The sequence below is a fragment of the Octodon degus genome, unplaced genomic scaffold (genome assembly GCF_000260255.1).
Source record: "Octodon degus isolate 3935 unplaced genomic scaffold, OctDeg1.0 scaffold00010, whole genome shotgun sequence".
Taxonomy (NCBI): Eukaryota; Metazoa; Chordata; class Mammalia; order Rodentia; family Octodontidae; genus Octodon; species Octodon degus.
In genome coordinates this window covers 22,266,881-22,285,592 of record NW_004524586.1, presented here as the reverse complement: position 1 = coordinate 22,285,592, position 18,712 = coordinate 22,266,881, and the positions used below count along the sequence as shown (strand labels likewise).

General features: G+C 38.9%; 1 protein-coding gene and 1 pseudogene across 8 annotated transcripts in view; both read right to left on the bottom strand.

Annotated features, from left to right (window-relative positions):
- The window catches only part of Ate1 (arginyltransferase 1), a 217,264-nt gene that overhangs the window by 88,112 nt on the left and 110,440 nt on the right, over positions 1-18,712 (bottom strand). The gene's annotated exons all lie outside the window — the stretch shown is intronic.
- Positions 6,942-8,883, bottom strand: LOC101592361 (annotated as a pseudogene). The gene has a single exon (XR_192363.2). The product of XR_192363.2 is annotated as a protein BANP pseudogene (transcript).

Below are 18,712 nucleotides of genomic sequence, written 5' to 3'. Positions count from 1 at the left end.
AGATTGTTCAAAAAGAAGGGGGTGGTGAATGAAGGCAAGAGACAGGAAAAGGAATGTTGTGGGACTGTCCTGCTTCAAGGTTGTATATGGTGAGATTTTTGGACTTACGTGTAAACATAAGAATTATATAATTCTTTATGCCTATTTTTTAAAATATATTCTAATTTTTAAATTTTTTTTCATCATATTCTGTAGGGACTTAAAGTTCAACATATCAATACTTGATGAAAAATACCTGTTCCATGTTATGCCTAAGATGTTTGATATTCAGACAGATAATGATGTTAAGCTTAACAGCCTGGGTTGTATGGTAATAATAAACTTCTCTTCTGGAGGGTTACCAACCTAAGTTTGTAGACCAAAATTGGAGAAAGAGGAGGGCCGCAAGGAAAGCCAACGTTTTGGCCCTACCCTTCCAAGATCAATTAAGACTCAGGACATATGAGAACTTGTACTGTTAAGTCATGTAACTCAGTAGTGTCCCAAATTTTCTGATCAAGGAGATTATGGGGCCAAAGAGGAAAGCGATCAATGATGTAGAGTGTGCCTAAGGAGAGTCACATGGAGAGAAAACATTCTCTCAGGCTCTCACAGACAGCACATTGGCCAAGCATTGGCCATGACTCATCCACATGGCTGACACTGACAAAGGTTCTTAATCTGAGGTACAGGATCTCAGGATAAATCTTGAGGGGATTTCACTGCCCTTATCAGACCCAAAAGCTACAACTTTTGTTGAATAGGTCCTGCTTTACCTTGGTCTTATTAACCATCCAGCAGAAAAGTATAAAAACGAAGTATAAGAAGTAAAGCCATGGTGTTATGTTGAGCTGTAGGGGAATCAGGTCAACAATTTCTGACACTGCCAGTGAAGCAGAAGACCCAATGCTATTATGGACTACTGGACTCTTTTAGAATATTTTGCTGAGTTAACACACCTATAATATTCAAATAATGGAACTTAACAAAAGAAGGAGACACAGATGAATGTCCATTTTGTATCTGTGTATTCAAAATGGTTAGGATAGATATCTAGTTACATTCTCTTAATGAATAGAGGGATTTGTTTTAATAGTGTTTGTAAACAGGATATCATGTCCGTATCTTGTACAGCAATTAACCACTAGGAATAATGTATGCAATGTGTTAATTATTGAAACTATCCTACCAATTTGGTTTGAAACTGTCTCATTGCTATTTGTTTCTCAAGAAAATTATGAGAAAAAAAAAAAAAAAAGACTTTCTGAATACAACCCCAATCACAAAGGAACTACCACAGAGAATCAACACCTGGGACCACAACTTACTAAAAAGCTTTTGCACAACAAGAGAAACCACCAAAAGACTGATTAGTAGCACAGTTTCAATAATTAATACATTGCAATAATTAATACATTGCATATAACCTAATAGTGGTTATTGGGTTTCTTCAGTTTTGAAACTGCCTCATTGCTATTTCTCAATAAAATTATTAAAAATAAGAGGAAAAAAATTAACCTAATTTTTCCTAAAAAAATGTCCATTCAAATTAGGCCACCAATTCAAAATTCAATTTCAATTTATGCATGCACATAAATATTTATGCACATGCATATTTATGCATAATATTTATATAGGATTATTTCAGAATTACAATGTTCTAATTTACAACATCTAAGATCTGAAGAAATATACAAATGCCAGAGTATCTCTACTGTTATTTATCTGATAAATCTAATACCTTCTTTATTACTTTTTAAAAAATCTTTTAGTAAACTTGTCTTTGATTAATAATGCCAAAATTACAAAAAGATACCCTGTAAAAATGCCAAATAATGCAACTTTATTTGACACAGATATACATTTTCCCCCAACAAGTCAACAAATGATCCATTATTCTCGTATCTATAACCACTCATCCAAAGATTTACTGAACATTTACTATAAAGCAGGGATTACTGCTAGAAAAAATAAGCTCAAATTCCATCTCTGTAGAAGTTTAGACTCTAATGAGACAGATGGGAAACAAGCACTTACAACATAATACATAAATGCTGATTCAGCAGGAAAGTTGCAATGGAAATAATACACTTGGGTCAAGAACAGTTAGGCAAGATTTTATAGAAGAAGCAAACATGAGATAAATTTGAAAAGTGAAAGAGAGGAATGGAAGGATATGGCAAAGAATGCTACCAGCTGAGGAATGATAACATGTTATAAAAAAGCAGAACCAAGGGGTCATAGTCTGAAGTCCACAGACACATTCCTCCAACAAAATAAGGAAGGTTTTGACCCGAGGTCAATAACACAAGTAATGGAGGGATTAAAAATAAGATATCTCACACAAAACTGCAGATGTTTAAACATCCCAACTAAAATTTTTATTCGTTTATTTATAGTTGTTGTCTTGAGACAGACTCTCGCTATGTAGTTCAGGCTAGTCTTGAACTGTCTACCTCAGGCTGGCCCCAAACTTGCAGTAATCCTGCTTCAGCTTCCCTAATTCTGGGATTACATGAGTGTGCCTGCATGCTTGGCTTCAAATCTAAAAATGTTCATTTCTTTCAAAATAATTTTATTTGGGGAAGTTAACATTAGTGACAGTTATTTGCTCAATTTCAGTATCGAGTTATTGTTTATTCAATTATCAAACTGTTTAGCATCCAACATACAAGGTTCTAGTAAAATCAGCATGTGAAATAAAAGATATATCTCCATAATATCACTATCGTTTTTATAGTAAATGTAAAAATATCCCTAAAGAAAAAATTTAGACCAATCAGCTCTTAGGGCACAGACAGACACTCAAGCCAAAGCAGAGCATCTAGCATAGCTGACACAGCAAGGATACTGGCACACACCTGGATCACAGTTTGAAGGCCAGTCTGTGCAACCTAGTGACTTAAATCGAAAACCAGGGAGGGAGGGAGGGAGCGAAGGAGGGACGGAAGGAGGAAGGAAAATATAGCTCAGTATAAAGATGCTGGGCTCAAACCCCAGTATTACAACAAATAAAACAAAAAAAAAAAAAAGCAGAGAGACTGGGCATGGTGGTGCACACCTGTAATCCCAGCACTTGGGAGGCTGAAATCAGGAGGATCACTACGAGTCCAGTCTAAGCAGTGAGACCCTGTTGACCCTGTGTATAAATACATTAAGAAAGAAAGAAAGAAAGAAAGAAAGAAAGAGAAAAAAAAAAAGAAAAGAGAGAAAAGAAAAAAGAAAACCAGAGAGGTCCACAACCACAACCATTTGTGGAAGAAAATTCTATCTTTTTTTTTTTTTTTTTTTTTTCTTTTTTCTTTTTTTTCAGTACCAGGGATTTAACTCAAGACCTTGTACTTGCCAGGCAAGCACTTATTCTACTGAGCTATCTCCCCAGCCCTATCTTTTGTTTTTAAAAGTACACATTTCACATTTTTTAAAATACAAGCCACTGTATTATCATGGGAAGAAAATACGCTAGTAAATGTGAGTCCAGGCACCTTGAAACATACTCAAAGAATTTAAGAACTTATTTAATGACAAGGCTCATAAATATATATAAGTTTAATTCATTTTTCTCACTTGAGCCATTTAAGTTTAACATATATACATGACAAAACTTGCTTCAAACTGCAAAGTTAGAGAACAATTTACAGTGATAACTAATAAGCAGGGAGAGTACAGCTTCCTTGGAGATCCTGATACATTCTAAAAAATGAACGTGAACTTGTAATCACCATGACACTGTAAATACTCTAACATAAAGTTAATGTTTCTATAATAAGATAAACTTCAATTTTTACTCTAAAAGCAAGTATTTTGATAAAGGGAATAATTCACTGTTGTATATCAATTAATTCATTTCATCAACCTGAAAATTACATTATCACTTAAAAGTTAAATGAAGCATATTTAAGAGTAGGGATGTGATATTAAATTAACAACCACCATCTCTTGCTATACAATATACTGCTAGACAGCATTTCACCTTGTTAAACTTCAAATAAAAATAGCTTTCCAAAATAATTATAAAAATAATAACATTCCTGGAAATCAGCACCATTAATACTTTAGTACATACTCTTCACACATACACTCTCTCCATGTGTGTGCTTTATGCACAGGGGATTGTAAAATGGTACTGTTGCATATACGGTGTGATGCTATTAACTAGTAACATAAGGGAAACTGCTAAATCAGTGAATTTAGATATCAATATTGTTTTAATATGAGATGTAGATCCCCCATGGGCATTACTATATTGCCCCAGGATAGTCCAAACTCCTAAGGATTAAGGGATCCTCCTGCCTCAGCCTCCTGAATAAAATGAACTATAGATTTGATGTAACCCACTGTAGCCAGCTAACAAGGTCTTTTTAAAGCATGATCCATTGAGAAGCAGAAACTATAAAGGAAAAGACTTAATAACATAAAAATTTTTAAATTCCATATAATGAAACAAATATATATCATAAAGACAAGCAAATGACAAAAATAAGGTGAAACTGATAATTAATATCATAAGTAATAATAAAGAGCTTTTCATTATGTTTTAATCATTCTCAACTAAACTTCCATATATTATTCTAACTTAAAAGTTCTTCCAGATTTTTGTTTAAATTATTTGAATATGCAAAGCAGAAGTGTCATAGTTGTACCCACAGGGTACTTAATAAACTCAAACACTTGCTGTATAACAAATTTCCCAATTATTACTAATTAACAGTTTGCTCATTTAATAGATTCAATGTCAAGTTTGACAAAGGGAAAGCTCAAATGCTTTACTGTAATACAGATATAACAGCAATCACCTAATTTAAAAACTCGTTAAACTGATAATGTACATGGCACCATACTTAAGAGGCTACAGGCAATTGATTATCTGAGAAAAAGAATCAGATTTGAACACTAGTTCACACTATACACAAACATCAACTCCAATTTTTTTTTTTTTTTTTTTTTCAGAACTGGGGATTGAACTCAGACCCTCGCATTTGCCAGGCAAGTGCTTATTCTACTGAGCCATCTCCCTGGCCCCTTCAAATAAGTATTGTAAAAAATAAAATTCCAGGGCTGGTGGAACAGCTAGCAGACTAAACATCTGCTTAGGCAAGCACAGGGACCCAGGTTCAATCCCTGGCACCACATGTTGCACCAGCCCCATCCTAGGGTATGCTGAGCCAGCCAATGAACCGGGTGTAGTGGTGCATGCCTGTAGCCCCCAGCACTGGGGAGGCTGAAAATGGGAGGATCACCACAACTCTGAGCCAGGTAGTGAGACCCTGTGCCAAATACATTAAAAAATATAAAATTCCAAGTGCCGGCCAAATAGCTCAGTGGATTTAAGCACCTGTTTAGGCAGCCGCATGGGCCAGGAGTTCGATCCCCAGGCCTGCCATGCCAGCCCCACCCCCAAGGTGTGCCAAGACAGCAATTCAGACTGCATGTGGTGGCACGTGTCTGTAACCCCAGCACTTGGGAGGCTGTAAACAGGAGGATCACTACAAGTCCAATCTACGCAGTGAGACCCTGTAAACCCTGTACAACCTGTCCTAAAATACAAATAAATACATAAATAAAATTCCTAGAAGAAAATATAAAAAAAACTTATCCATGGCCATAGTATAAGCAATAATTTCTTCTCAAAAACATGAAAGTACCCCAACCATATAGGAAAAAGGATGACAAAGTGGGCCACATTACAAAGGGAGGAGTTAAGCTCTGCAACAGAGCACTTGCCAAGCAAGAATAAGGCAATCGATTTAATACCCAGCATGACAAAATTAAGTTAAGTGAATAATTAATTCATTTTAAAAACTTTTCATCATAAAGATACAATTAGAGAATGAAAAGGCAAACAGTGAGTACAAGAAAAGTACCCATAAAAGCATGTAACCAGAAAAGAATTCTTAACCAGAATGTAGAAAGAACTTCTACAAGAGATACAACATGAGCAAGAGATCTGGATACCTGACAGAAGGCCAACAGACAAATGACAAGGTAACATTATCAACAGCACAATACAAATCAAAACCACACCCTTACTCTTCAGTACATGCAGTAAGGCTACTGGTGGGAGTGTACAGTAGTACAATCACTTTTTAAAAGAATTATAGGGCCAGTGAGATAGCTTAGCAGACTAAAGTATCTGCTTAGGCAAGCTCAGGGACTGGGGTTCAATTCCCACCCCTGGTCCCACATGCCGCGCCAGCCCAGCCCAACCCCTGGGTGCATAGAGCCAGCAACCAAGTCCAGGCATGGTGGTGCATGCCAGTAACCCCAGCACTGGAAAGGCCGTAAACAGTAAGATCAGTACTATTCCGAGCTGTGTAATGAGACCCTGTACAAAATACATTAAAAAATAAAAAAATAATAATTATGAGCAGTATGATGCCAATGGCATGCACCTGTAATTGCAGCACTAGGGAGGCTGAAACATAAGGACAGCCAAGAGTTCAAGACCAGCCTGAATACATAGCAAGAGCCTGTCTCAAAAAAAAAAAAAAAAAACAACCAACCTCACCACCACCAAAATTACAGATAGTATGAACTAAATTTGAAGATGTCGAGTGATCCAGCAACCTGTTCTTAGGTCTATACAATCTGCACACAACACATGCTGAAATGCACACATACGTTCACCAAAGACACACAAATTAACATTCACAGCTGCACTTGGAATAGCCAAAGCCTAGAAGTGATTTATCCACAACAGAATGGACATAAAATGTGGTTCAATGGTTAAACACAAAACCATGCTTAACAATGAGATTCAGCTATCATGCCTGATCATCTTCCTTTTTTTTTTTTTTTTTGCTCTGGTCATAAATACAGTTTATTTCATTAGAAATGCATAATTACAGTGTATGGGGGGCTTTTCCCCCTAGAAAAGTAGGTAAGCAATATTTCCATCAAAATCATTAGCTTTCTTTTGCAAACACCTGTTTTCATGACACTGGACAGAGCACAACAGCAAAAGGCTTCTGCTACTCCAGTTTTTTTTCTATTTTCTTTTTTGTTATAAACACCATAGCAAATTAAAAAAAGCTGTTTAAACAAAATATTGTAGTTCTTGATTCTCCAAGTGTATTTTATATGTTCTGTGCTGCTTCCCCTGCAGACACTGTCAGTGTGATTCGAACTGGGGGCCCTCCTTGCAGGGTTTGGCTGGGACGCAGTCCCCTGTGGCAGAGGTGGCTTTCAGACCCGTGACAGTAGAATTCGCAGTCACCCCTAGCCAACTTCGAGAGCAGGGCACATGGAAACCAGGTTGTCAGCTGGGCCGCTGGCGTGGCAGTCCTGGTGGCGGTGGCTGCCCTGCCTCACTGGATCTGGATGGCCCCATGCTCCAGCTGCATCTCGGGTTGCAGGGTGGGCTGCAGGGTCTCGGCTGTCTGTGCTGTGGCTGCGTGCTCACTCACAGGTGCCAGCTGGACATACTGAACCTGGATATCACTGCCCTGGAGAGGTGATCCATCCACACCAGCTGCAGCAGGGTCTGAGGAGGCTACAGCAATCAGCTGGGCTCCCTGCAGCACCTGTCCATCCTGGCCCACATGATGGATCTGCAAATTGCCCTCGCTGTCCTGCGTGATCTGCACTTGCTCCCCCTGCGGCACCTGGGCTATGTGGAGATGGCCTACTTGCACCTGGCTGTCCTCTCCAATCTGGTGGATCTGCACCTGCTGGGCGTTGGCCAGAGTATAGTGCAGAGCTTGAGGCTGTGGCTGCTGCAGCTCAGGGGCAGGTGGTGGGGTGCTCATCATGGTCTCTGAAGTGCTATAAAAGGACGAGGACGGTGTCCTCCGGGAGAAGCTCTTGACTGCCAGACTCTGCCCTCGCTGTTTTCGCCGCCACGCTGTCCGGCATTTGGAATCGATGCTCTGTTTGATTCGATACCAGTCAGATTCTGTGATTCCAAATTTATAGAAAAGGTGACACCAGATGCCATAGATGGTTGAGGGGGTCGAGCTGCTTCTTTCCATGTTTGCCCTTACCAGACAGGTTGGACACAGCCTGCACCTCACAGTGGAAGAGGTAGTCCAACAGCGTGAGCGCCATCTTCTCGGCAGTACGGCAGTTGGTGCTGATGTGCGGCATGTCAGAGGGGATGATGGCACAGCGCACCTTCATCTCGGGGTTGTTCTCATCACCAAGCCAGGTGCCATTGGGGTAATCCTCTTCTGAGTTCAAGGTGATTAGTGTGACGTTGCTCCCGATGTTCTGGCTCCCAGGCTGGCCACAGTTCGACACAGAGTCACTGGCCTCTGACCCACTCTCCCCATCTTCATTGTGGCTGTCGTCTTGACCTGGCACCTTCACCACAATGGTGTTCTGCCGCCGCCCAGGAACAGCATTGCTAATGATATTTTCCAGGGAATCCGGTGCCCTGCTGCTCAAGGGGTCTTCCATCTTGGCTACAATGGCGTTCTGCCGATCATTGTTGAGTATTACTGTAGTCTGGGGGACGACGCATCGTACTTTGTTGCAGGTCTGGGTGGCACCGAGTGGGGAGCCCGCCACCATGGGGACCTGGATGGGGCTATGTTGCTTGTTGGTGACCAAGTCCAGCTTCTCTTCCAGGGATTTGCATGTGGCCTCCAGAGCTTGCAGCTTGGCCTCAATGCTATCCAACCGTAAGCATATGGTCTGCTTAATGGAATACAGAAAAGACTTTATAGAAGGATCCTGGCAATTGATTTCTAGTCTCTGGCATTTCAATGCAGGCTCACCAGGCTCATCTTCATCCGTTACCACATGACTCTCCAAGACAACTGGGTGGTCAGGACTCAGGTCTTCCACTGCGATCTGAACCACATCCACCAGGTCCTGTTCTGACATCATCCAGAATGCAAGAAGAGGGGCCTGCCAAGGCGCAAGAGTCCAGTTCACAGGGGGGCACGATGGCTGTCACCGTGTGGGCTGCGGAATTCTCGTGGTGTTTGTCTCATCTTCCTTTTTGACCTAAGCATTTAGCAAGATTTACATAGAACAAGCTCACCATAAACACTGAGTAATCATGTATACCTGCAAGCGAGAGCTCAAGAAGAGCTCCAGATAAAGCACTCCCAAATGAGAAGACCTCTAGAAACAAGGAAATGACCTCTAGGTGCAGCAGAGAGCAGTGAGTGGGCAGTGGGAAGTGGGGGTGTGCAGAGCTGGCTTCCTGGGAGAAGCGGTGCACCACATTGGTCTGGAACGAAGGCTCCAATCTGCCTCAGACGTTGATATTTTAAAAGTTCTACAGATGACTGATAATTCGCAAAGACTGAGAATGGGTCACTATCCCACACTTTCTATGTAATTTTGTGAGAAAAGAGGGAAAGGATGCCAGGAAATGTGACACACAATCACATATACCTTTATTCCCCAGTTAAAATATGCTTTTAATACAACAAGCATTTTAGGACATTCTAGAATTAAAAGCTATATATACTTCATCATAAATCTAACAATTTATATGAATTTTGATTCTTAAGGTTTGGGTTTTTTTGTTTGTTTTGGCTTGGTTTTGGTTTTGGCTTTTTTTGAGACAAGGTCTTGCTATACAGTCCAGATTGGCCTTGAACTCACCTAAGTAGCCCAGGTTGACCTCAAACTCATGACAATCCTGCCTCAACCTCCCAAGTGCTGAGATTACAAGCATGAGCCACCACACCTGGATAATTCTTAAACTCTCCTTAATGTTGGTGAGATTAAAATAAGATAATGTAATCCTTGAGCAAGTCCCATCATTTTCAGTTTCTATTCTTTCATCTGTAATAGGTTAGAACAAACAATCCTTAAGGAACTGCTTTTGATTTTGATGTGACATAACTTCATGTGACAATTTTAGAAATAAAAATTTTTGATGAGTAGCAGAATTCTTCTACCTCCCACTGCCTCTAACACATTAAAAATCCCTTATTAAAATTATTCTGTGGTAATTTTTAATAGATGATGTCGAATCTATTGGACATCTCACATTTAAAAAAACAAATGCTCAATCAAAAGAACCCAGTATTTTGTGCTGTGCTGTGCTGTACTGTGCTATGCTGTGCTATGCTGTGGGTAACAGATGAGATCATTTATATTTCTTTCAGCACAGCAGTAGCAAAGTCACTACCACGTGTACCCATATCCATCCCCCTGGACTGCCAGACTACAGTAAAAAGAGTATTTACTAGTTTGTTTGGTCAGGAAACTTTGAAAAGCTTGGAAGCTTGGGGGTTTCAGTAGTGCATACTTTTGCAAATACAGCTCTGCTAACTCTAATTTTTTTCTTGGTAATGCAGAATTACACGGATGCTCTCTGACCACACTGATGCTGAAGCATTCAACATAAGAATGATTAATCACTGGTGAATCAGCCTTTTGTTCCTTTTCTGCCGTTTCAGAACCCTTCCTGATGTTTTCACCATCTAATGTCTGGTCATGTCATATCCCAAAGCACACTGCCAGCAATCACTCTGTTTACTTTGGCCTGCGTTCAAGTCTGGATAAAGAACTCTATCCAAACACCTCTTTCAGATCACAGAGAGGCCTCTCAGCAGCAATCAGAGATAACATGGAGAAGAATTTAAATTAAGGCTAACAACATTTCTATATCCTCCAATTTTCATTTTCAAAGGCAATCAAATAGTTTTTAAATATATTAGAATGGGTCAAGAAAGAATATAAACTAAGCTTTACAACACAAACAGTAAACATTTCGACAGCACAGAAAAAACTAGGTTTTAGCAAACTAAAACAGTTTAAAGAAAAAACCACATAAATAGCTGTTCTCTAGCATAAGCAGAAAACATTTTTTAAAAATCTGAAATGCAAAATAAACTATAGAATTTAAAAGAGAATAGTGCACCAAAGATGAAATGATAAGAAATAAAATTACAATGAGATTAATACAATGAAAATCACTATGCATAGAATTAAAACCTGAACAAATGCTGAGAGGAATCATTTTTAACAAAGGCTTATTTCTTCCACAATAGAAGTTACAATAACATATAAAGATAGATGTTTAAATCAATAGCACCAGGCCCAGGGAAATGGCTCAGTGGAATAAGCGCTTCCCTGGCAAGCTCAAGGGCCTGAGTTCAATCCCTGATTCCACCAAAAAATAAATTAATCAATCAATAGCACCAGTTAGTTGTAAGAGGGCTTTCAGTTAAGTTTGCCTTAAATCTCAGAGGAGACTTAAGATATGTTACATATACGTACCAACTACCATAAAGAATATATTAATTATGTATCACAAACATATATTAAAAAATAAAAACAAATTGTAAAAAAAAATTTAAAGATATATTATCTATCTCCATCTATTTCTGTCAATTCCTGAGTGCCCAAATTAACAATAAATTATGCTAAAACACCATCAGCTCCTACTCAAACAGCTACAATCATCACAATAGCTAACATGAGCAGAGATAGGATAACACATCAAGATATTTTCCTTTCACTAATGACTCTCCTGTTTTGCACTGAATTTTTTTTTTTCTACTATGGAGACTGAACCTAAAAACTTCGTGGACTTAGCTACATTTCTAGCTCTTTTTAATTTTTGAAACATAATCTCCCTAAGTTTTTACACTGTCCAAGCTGGGTTCAAAGTTGTGGTCCTCCTGCCTCAGTGTCTTAAGAGTTCTGACATTACAGGCATGTACAACCAGGCCTGGCTCTCATTATAATTTCTTTCATAATTATACTATGTCTCACAATCTATGCAATGTTTGTGGAAATAAAACTTTATTTAAATTGCATACACATATTCATACTATGTAGTAAAACCAAAAGATTCAATAATTAGTTAATATGATGAACAAGAATATAATTGTTATAAATTAACAAACCGTAAGTTTTTTTTTTACTTTTTTTAAAATTTAATTTTATTTTGATGAGTAAAAACAAAGGCAAAAACAAACAGCAGAAACAAAGACAGAAAGAAGGTAGCATACAATACATGTTAGTTTCTAAATAAGAACGGTTAGCAATGATTGCTACATTATCTATTTTTATCATCAAATCTGTTGCTCAGATTAACAGATAGTTATGCAAACTGGATGAATTGAGTACTACTCATTTTTCTTGTCTTTAAAAAACTTAGAGTATAATTGATAAGACATTAGAAACAATACACATTTAGAAGACCAAGATGAGAGGTACTCAAGCATGGTTTTTGTAGTACACATTGCTGTTCTTGATGTAGTTGATCAGATCACAGATATCTGCATACAATTAGTCAAGGTGAAAATTCTACACGTTATTTTCAAAAAACTGATGGGAACTATTAGTACAATTATCTCAGCCTTCCTATATGTATACTTACATGATTTTCCTCCTTTTCTCCTTTCTCTCATCTTTGTTGCTTAATCCTTGTTTCTTTCCATTTTACTCTACTAATATCTTAAGGTTTTATATGCTTTCAAGTTTTTACACTAGGATCTGCAGTGTAATTTTCATGTGGAACTTTGCCCAAGAGTTAAAGGCATGGTCACTAGCTGTGGGGTTATGGGGAGGTGGTAGGGCCTAGTAGAAGCGAGGCATTGGGATGTGCCCTTGAAGGGGACACATGGGTGCTGGCTTGCCTTCTCTGCCAATACCTCCCACACCAAACCGTAAGTTTTTGTAGAATTTCTGCAACACATGCAGTTAGAAGAGCTACAAAGATGTCCACACGATAAGCTCCACTTGAAGCATTCATTATTAGCAAGGCAACTGTAAAGGTTGATACAGTGTGTCAACTTGAGAAGTTTAGAAGTTTAAGTGACTCAGCAGGGGGCCAGGGTCCTCACTTCCTAAACATCCTCATCCTGTGCAGAAGGTACAGAGATTGTGTGAATGGTACAGCTGCCCTTGGGGGAAGGAGGGAGTAGCCTGCTTACATTGTAAGGGAGGAAAAGAGGTTTGCTCTTCTCTACTTCCCTCAATTCTGCCACCCTGAAGTAATGCTCCTGTGCCATGCCACCCTACTCTAGAACCAGCTGACTATGGCTTGAAACTTCCACAAACTGAGCTGAACAAACCTTTCCTTTCTTCATTTTGGGTTTCAGGTATTTTGTCTCAAAAGGAGAGAAAAATAACCAAGAGAGCAAGCAAAATCAAAATTTCTCAACATGTTAAGAAGCTTTGTAGGCTTGAATCAGCACTTTACATATAATGCCTCAAAAAATAAATTCTCCTAAAGCAAAAGAATACAATTCAAGATATGACCACATGCGGAAACTGAGTGATTTCTGCCAAAACTGTGACTATGAGCCCCCACCACAAACTGCCCAGGTCAGATTAGCTCCATTTAGGACATGAGCCTGCACAACTCAGCATAAGATGACGCCATGCTAAACTACATGTCTCAGTCATCCATGGCTGAGCAGCAAAACACCTCAAAACTCACTGTATGAGAAGGCTAAAGAAACTGGAAATGAAGTCCAATCCCCATGGCAGTAAAACACACACCAGCTCAAGCAGGTTAGAGCTCTTCAAAAATGTGTGCAGGCCAGAGTGTCCTGGCACATGCCTACAGTCCCTGCACTCTCAAGGATAAGACAGGAAGACTACCATGAGTTTGAGGCCAGTCTGGGCTACATAGTACGTTCAAAGCCAGGCATTTTTTAATACACTCAAGTTGACATCATTAATAGTTGCACCTCATGATTCTATAAGTTAGTTAAGAGTTCAACTGGACAGCCTTTCTGTCCTGTCTCAGATTCAATCATTCAGCTAGAAGTGTGGCTGAAACCGAAACATCCAAGATGGATTCAGGCCTCCTAGAGGTATCTTGGTTACTTTGAGACAAAATGCCCTATACCCACAAATTAAAGGAGGAAAGGTTTATTTCAGGTTGTAGTCTATAGAGGTTTCAGTCCACAGTTGGCTGATTCTGAGTCAGGGAGGTATGGGAGAGAGAAGCAATCCATGGGGTGGCAAGCAGGAAGCAGTGGGGCCTCCCTCATCTTTTTATTTCATCCAGGCTACAAGCCTATTGGTTGATGCCACCCACACCCAGGGTGGGTCTTCCCTCTTTAGTAAATTCAGCATCCATATCCAGATCTATGACAAAGCAATCAGTGGACTGATCCTGTATCACACACTCATGGTACATTCATTCCCAAAAGCTCCATCTATGAGTACATGAGGCTTTGGAAAGAATTTCTAGATATAAATTAAAACAGGTGGCATCCATGTCCAACACAGCACTTGAATCTTGTACCTGATGGCTATCTCAAGACTAGAGTGAAAGATGCTAATCCTCTAATAGCCTAAACCCGGCAATCCTGGTTACTTTCATGGTGTCTGTGAGTTGTGATGAAGCAGTAAGTCCCATCCACAGCAAGGGAGATGGACCTTAGCTCATGGGTCACAGCAGTGATGGCCACACCTGGGGGAAACCCTGCACCCGAAGCATGGCCTTCTCATAATCTTAAACATACTACTTTTTAGGATGTTACTCATGTATTCTGTACCTAAACTTTTAAGTTTTTATTATGTTTATAATGCTATCTACACTGTTAACAGCAAACAATTTTTGCCACCACATTCCATAGCACAGCAAGATTCCAGCAAGACCCATGGACAAGATTCATCATTTTTGCATGCATTCATGAAAGCTGGTTACTCAAGAATAGAGCTCTTTTGTAAATCCCAGACCTGTTCTCAAATACTGAAATCTATTTTACAACATATTACAAGGGTATTACATAATTAAGGCTATAACTTAATATATCAAAGTCAACACAAGAAAATCCATCTGAAATGATCTAGTTTTGAAAGCAGATGTATCGTCTGGTACAATTTTATGAACTGTAATATAAGTATCAAAATCCTCATAAATTTGTAAGCTCTAGTAACTTCTATCCAACATTTACTGTTAACAGATTGCTCCTTTTTTTCAAAAAGTCCTTTTCCAAAATACATATTCTTTTTTTCTTTACTAACAGAAAATATTTTGGACATGGCAGAAATATACCATTGCTAATATTTTAAATTGGTATTCTAAGAAAAAATAGGATTAACTATTATTATAGTTTTATGCCAAATTTACTTCCACTCAGTTTTGAAATGAGAAATTTTACAATGGCATTCAAACCATTTTCTGGGAGTTATATGTTGTTGGTTTTGATTTTAGGCCTTTAACTTGCAATGAGAAATATTCATGCTTGGGCCAACTCCTACTCTCAATTTTGGTCAGAGCATTTTCTGCTGAAAAGACCTATTTTCAGATATGATATTCCTTCATAATTGATATTTATCATTGGCTGAATATATATTATAAAATATTCTTAACTGCAATGAAAATACTTTTGCTGTGCCAGCCCCGCCTCCGGGGGCACACTGAGACTGCAATTGAGACTGGGTGTGATGGTGCACGTCCGTAATCCAGCACTTAGGAGGATCACTACAAGTCCCATCTCGTAGTGAGACCCTGAACACCCTGTAGGCCCTTTCCTAAAATATAAAAAGAAAATATCTTTACTCCTCAGTGACCTAAGATAATTTAAATTTAATCACAATACAATGGAAACAACTTTTTTTTCCCTTTTTTTGAGGCAGGGTCCCATTATGTAGCTCAGGCTGGCCTCTAACTCATGGCAATCCTCCTGCTTCAGTCTCCCAAGGGCTGGGATTACAGGCACACACCAGCATGCCTGAATTGGAAAGTTTTCTTAAACTGACAAAATTAAAATGTTCTAGGATGCGGAGATAGCTTGGCGGTCTAAGAGCCTGCCTGGCAATTGCACAGACCCAGGTTTGATTCCTGGTACCACAAGCCTTGCCAGCTCCAGAACCAGACATGGTTGTGCACACCTGTAATACCAGCACTGGGGAGGCTGAGACAGGAGGATCATTATGAGTTTGAGCTGTGTGGTGAGACCCTATACCAAATAAATACATAAATGATTTTTTAAAAATTTAAATTAAAATGAGAAAAATACTCAGAAAATGCCAGCAAGGAGTTTTCACATAGAAACACTAGCCTTCATGTTAGCTTTAATCTATGAAAAGATCACTCTTCTTTTAAAGTAATTTCTGTCAACTCACAGCATATTGGTTATTGATACCAGAAAATCTACATAAATCAAAGTCATCTTTTATAATGATACTATTGCTCTAAACTCTTCTAGAGACACAGCAACTTACTATTTTAAAGACAGTTATAAAGTAGCAATAAGTTATGTGAATTACCTATCTTATCCCTAAGTAACAGAAATCAATGTCTTAGCTTCTGAGGCAAACATCTGGGACAATGACAAAGTCAGTGACATAGTATGTCCCCCAAACCCTTGCCTCCTACTCCTCCAACTCAATGGCTCAATTTGTGGGATAAGCAGGAATACTATTATTACATTTGTACTAGCATGAAAAGATACTCTTATACAAATGACCCTGTATCAATAAAACTGCCATCAATGATTAAAAAAAAAAAAACAAAAAAACCTCATACTGCCAAGACAAATGTATCAATCTCTCATTTTGGTGTACCAAAATAGTCATTTTATTCAGTCAACAAATAGCTCCCCTGTAAGAGATCCTTTTTTTCCCTACAAAGATAAGGCCAAACCTGAACAGAGGTAAAAGATTCACATCTGTAGCATTTCTGTGAACACAGCTCTGTTCACGTCCCACTGAGCAAAAGACAACTGTCCTCATTTCTGGGAATTTTTACAGACAGCAGTGGTATCATCTATCCACTCCTTTTTTCCAGCATCTAAATTAAAAAGTTTGGCTAAAGATACAGCCTAGGGCTGGGGAGATAACTCAGTAGAATAAGCTCTTGCCTGGCAAGCACAGGATCCTGAGTTTAATCCCCAGGACTGCAAAAAAATAAAAAAGTTTTTAAAAGAATAAAAAAAAAAGATACAGCCTATTTGGATGTTTGGGTTTTATCAGTAAGCAATTACAGCTTTAATTAGTACTGACAAAAGAAAATAATAACTTTATAAACAATACCCAAAGTGGTACATTCCATACTTAAATGGAGATATTACCATAATAACTAACATTTTTATACCATTCCCATTTAATGGTTGTAAAAACTGAAACTAGCTATAAGCAAGCAACTTCTCCAAACTGCGACACAGCTCTGTGTCTCTGCCTCCCTGTCCTATCAGAATATTTTTTATCTATACTCTGAAATACCCAACACCATTGCATACAACATTCTGTTAAAAATATGTATTTATTACTCAGGTATTTGCAAAGTGAAAGCTTTCCCATTTATTTATTTTTTATTTTTATTTTTTTTGGCGGAACCAGGGATTGAACTCACATCCTTGCGTTTGGCAGTCAAGCGCTTATCCTACTGAGCCATCTCCCCGGCCCAAGCTTTCCTATTTATTATGGGGAATGTATGAATAAAGAGACTTGAGGGCTGGCCAGATCATTCAGCGGATTAAAGCGCCGGGGGTTCAATCCCTGGCATGCAGTGCCAGCCCTGCCCCAGAGGTGTGCTGGTGTGCTAAGCCTGTGATTGAGACTGGGAATGGTGGCATGAGCCTGTAATTCCAGTGCTTGGAACGCTGAAAACAGAAGGATCACTAGGAATCCTATCTGTGTAGCGAAACCCTGCAGATCCTGTACTAAATACATTAAAAAAGAGAGAGAAAGAGAGAGACTTGACTTTGGGGAAGAAATGTAGAATCCTATGGAGTTATGTGGGTGGCCAAATCTAATCTTGGAGTCTAAAACAGATTAGGTTGAAGAATGATGAAGAATTTGCAGTTATAGGGATGGGCAAAGGGACAGGAAAAAAGAGAAAAACATACATAAAGGCTTGCTGAAAGATGATAAAGCAAAAATAAAGCTTCTTTAAAATAATAAAAATAATATTATAATAACAAAATAAATTTATTCATTTCTGCAAACAGCAAACTTTAAAATGGTAAATAATCATCTTTTATGTCCTCACTGGGCTCTCAAATATAAAAACAATCTGGTACCCTGATCCTCAAGTGAGACTTACATCAGAATCTTCCACACATTTATAAAAACAAGACCAAGATTGATGCTTGGTATCAATCCCAGGCCAATTAAGATCTCTGAGACTGGGACCCAGGGTCAGAGCTCTTAAATGTTCTCTAGGACTCTGTGAAGCACTGTGCAGGCAGAACCGGTGACTCTGGAGAAAAGAGCTGCGCTCCACTAGCTGTTTCTACAGTCTCTTTTTGAAACAACTCCTAAACTTTCCATTAGCCGGATATCTTCTTGTCAGTCAAATCTATGCCTAAATATTGAACCTCAACCCTGACCATATAACCTAAAGTAGCCACACTCAGTTAAGTAAGACCCATCACATCCCACAGTATCGACTCCTATCTGAAATTTGTCTTCTTTATTCATTTACTGTTAGGTTCTGCAGTAGAACTGAAATGCCATGAGACCAAGGATCTTGCTTGCACTGTTCACTGCTGTTAAATCCAGTGAGCGCTCAATAAATATTTCATTGGTGAGGGAAAGAAGGAAAACCAGAAGGCAGGCAACTTAGATCTCTAAGAGATGAAATTTTAAAAATTAGTATCTGAAAGCTATAATTCTGATGGATTTAGGTTGTATAGAATTAAGCCAGGTTAAACAGCAGAAAAAGTGTTTTTAAAATCCTTAACTCAAGACAATATAGGGGGCCAGCAAAATAGCTCAGCAGTCTAAAGTAGCTGTTTAAGCAAGCTAAGGCAAGCTTAGGCAAGTGCAGGGACCACAGTTTACCCGCAGCAACACACATCAGCCACACCAGCCCTGCCCCCAGCGTGGGCTGAGCCAGCCACCCAAAAAAAAA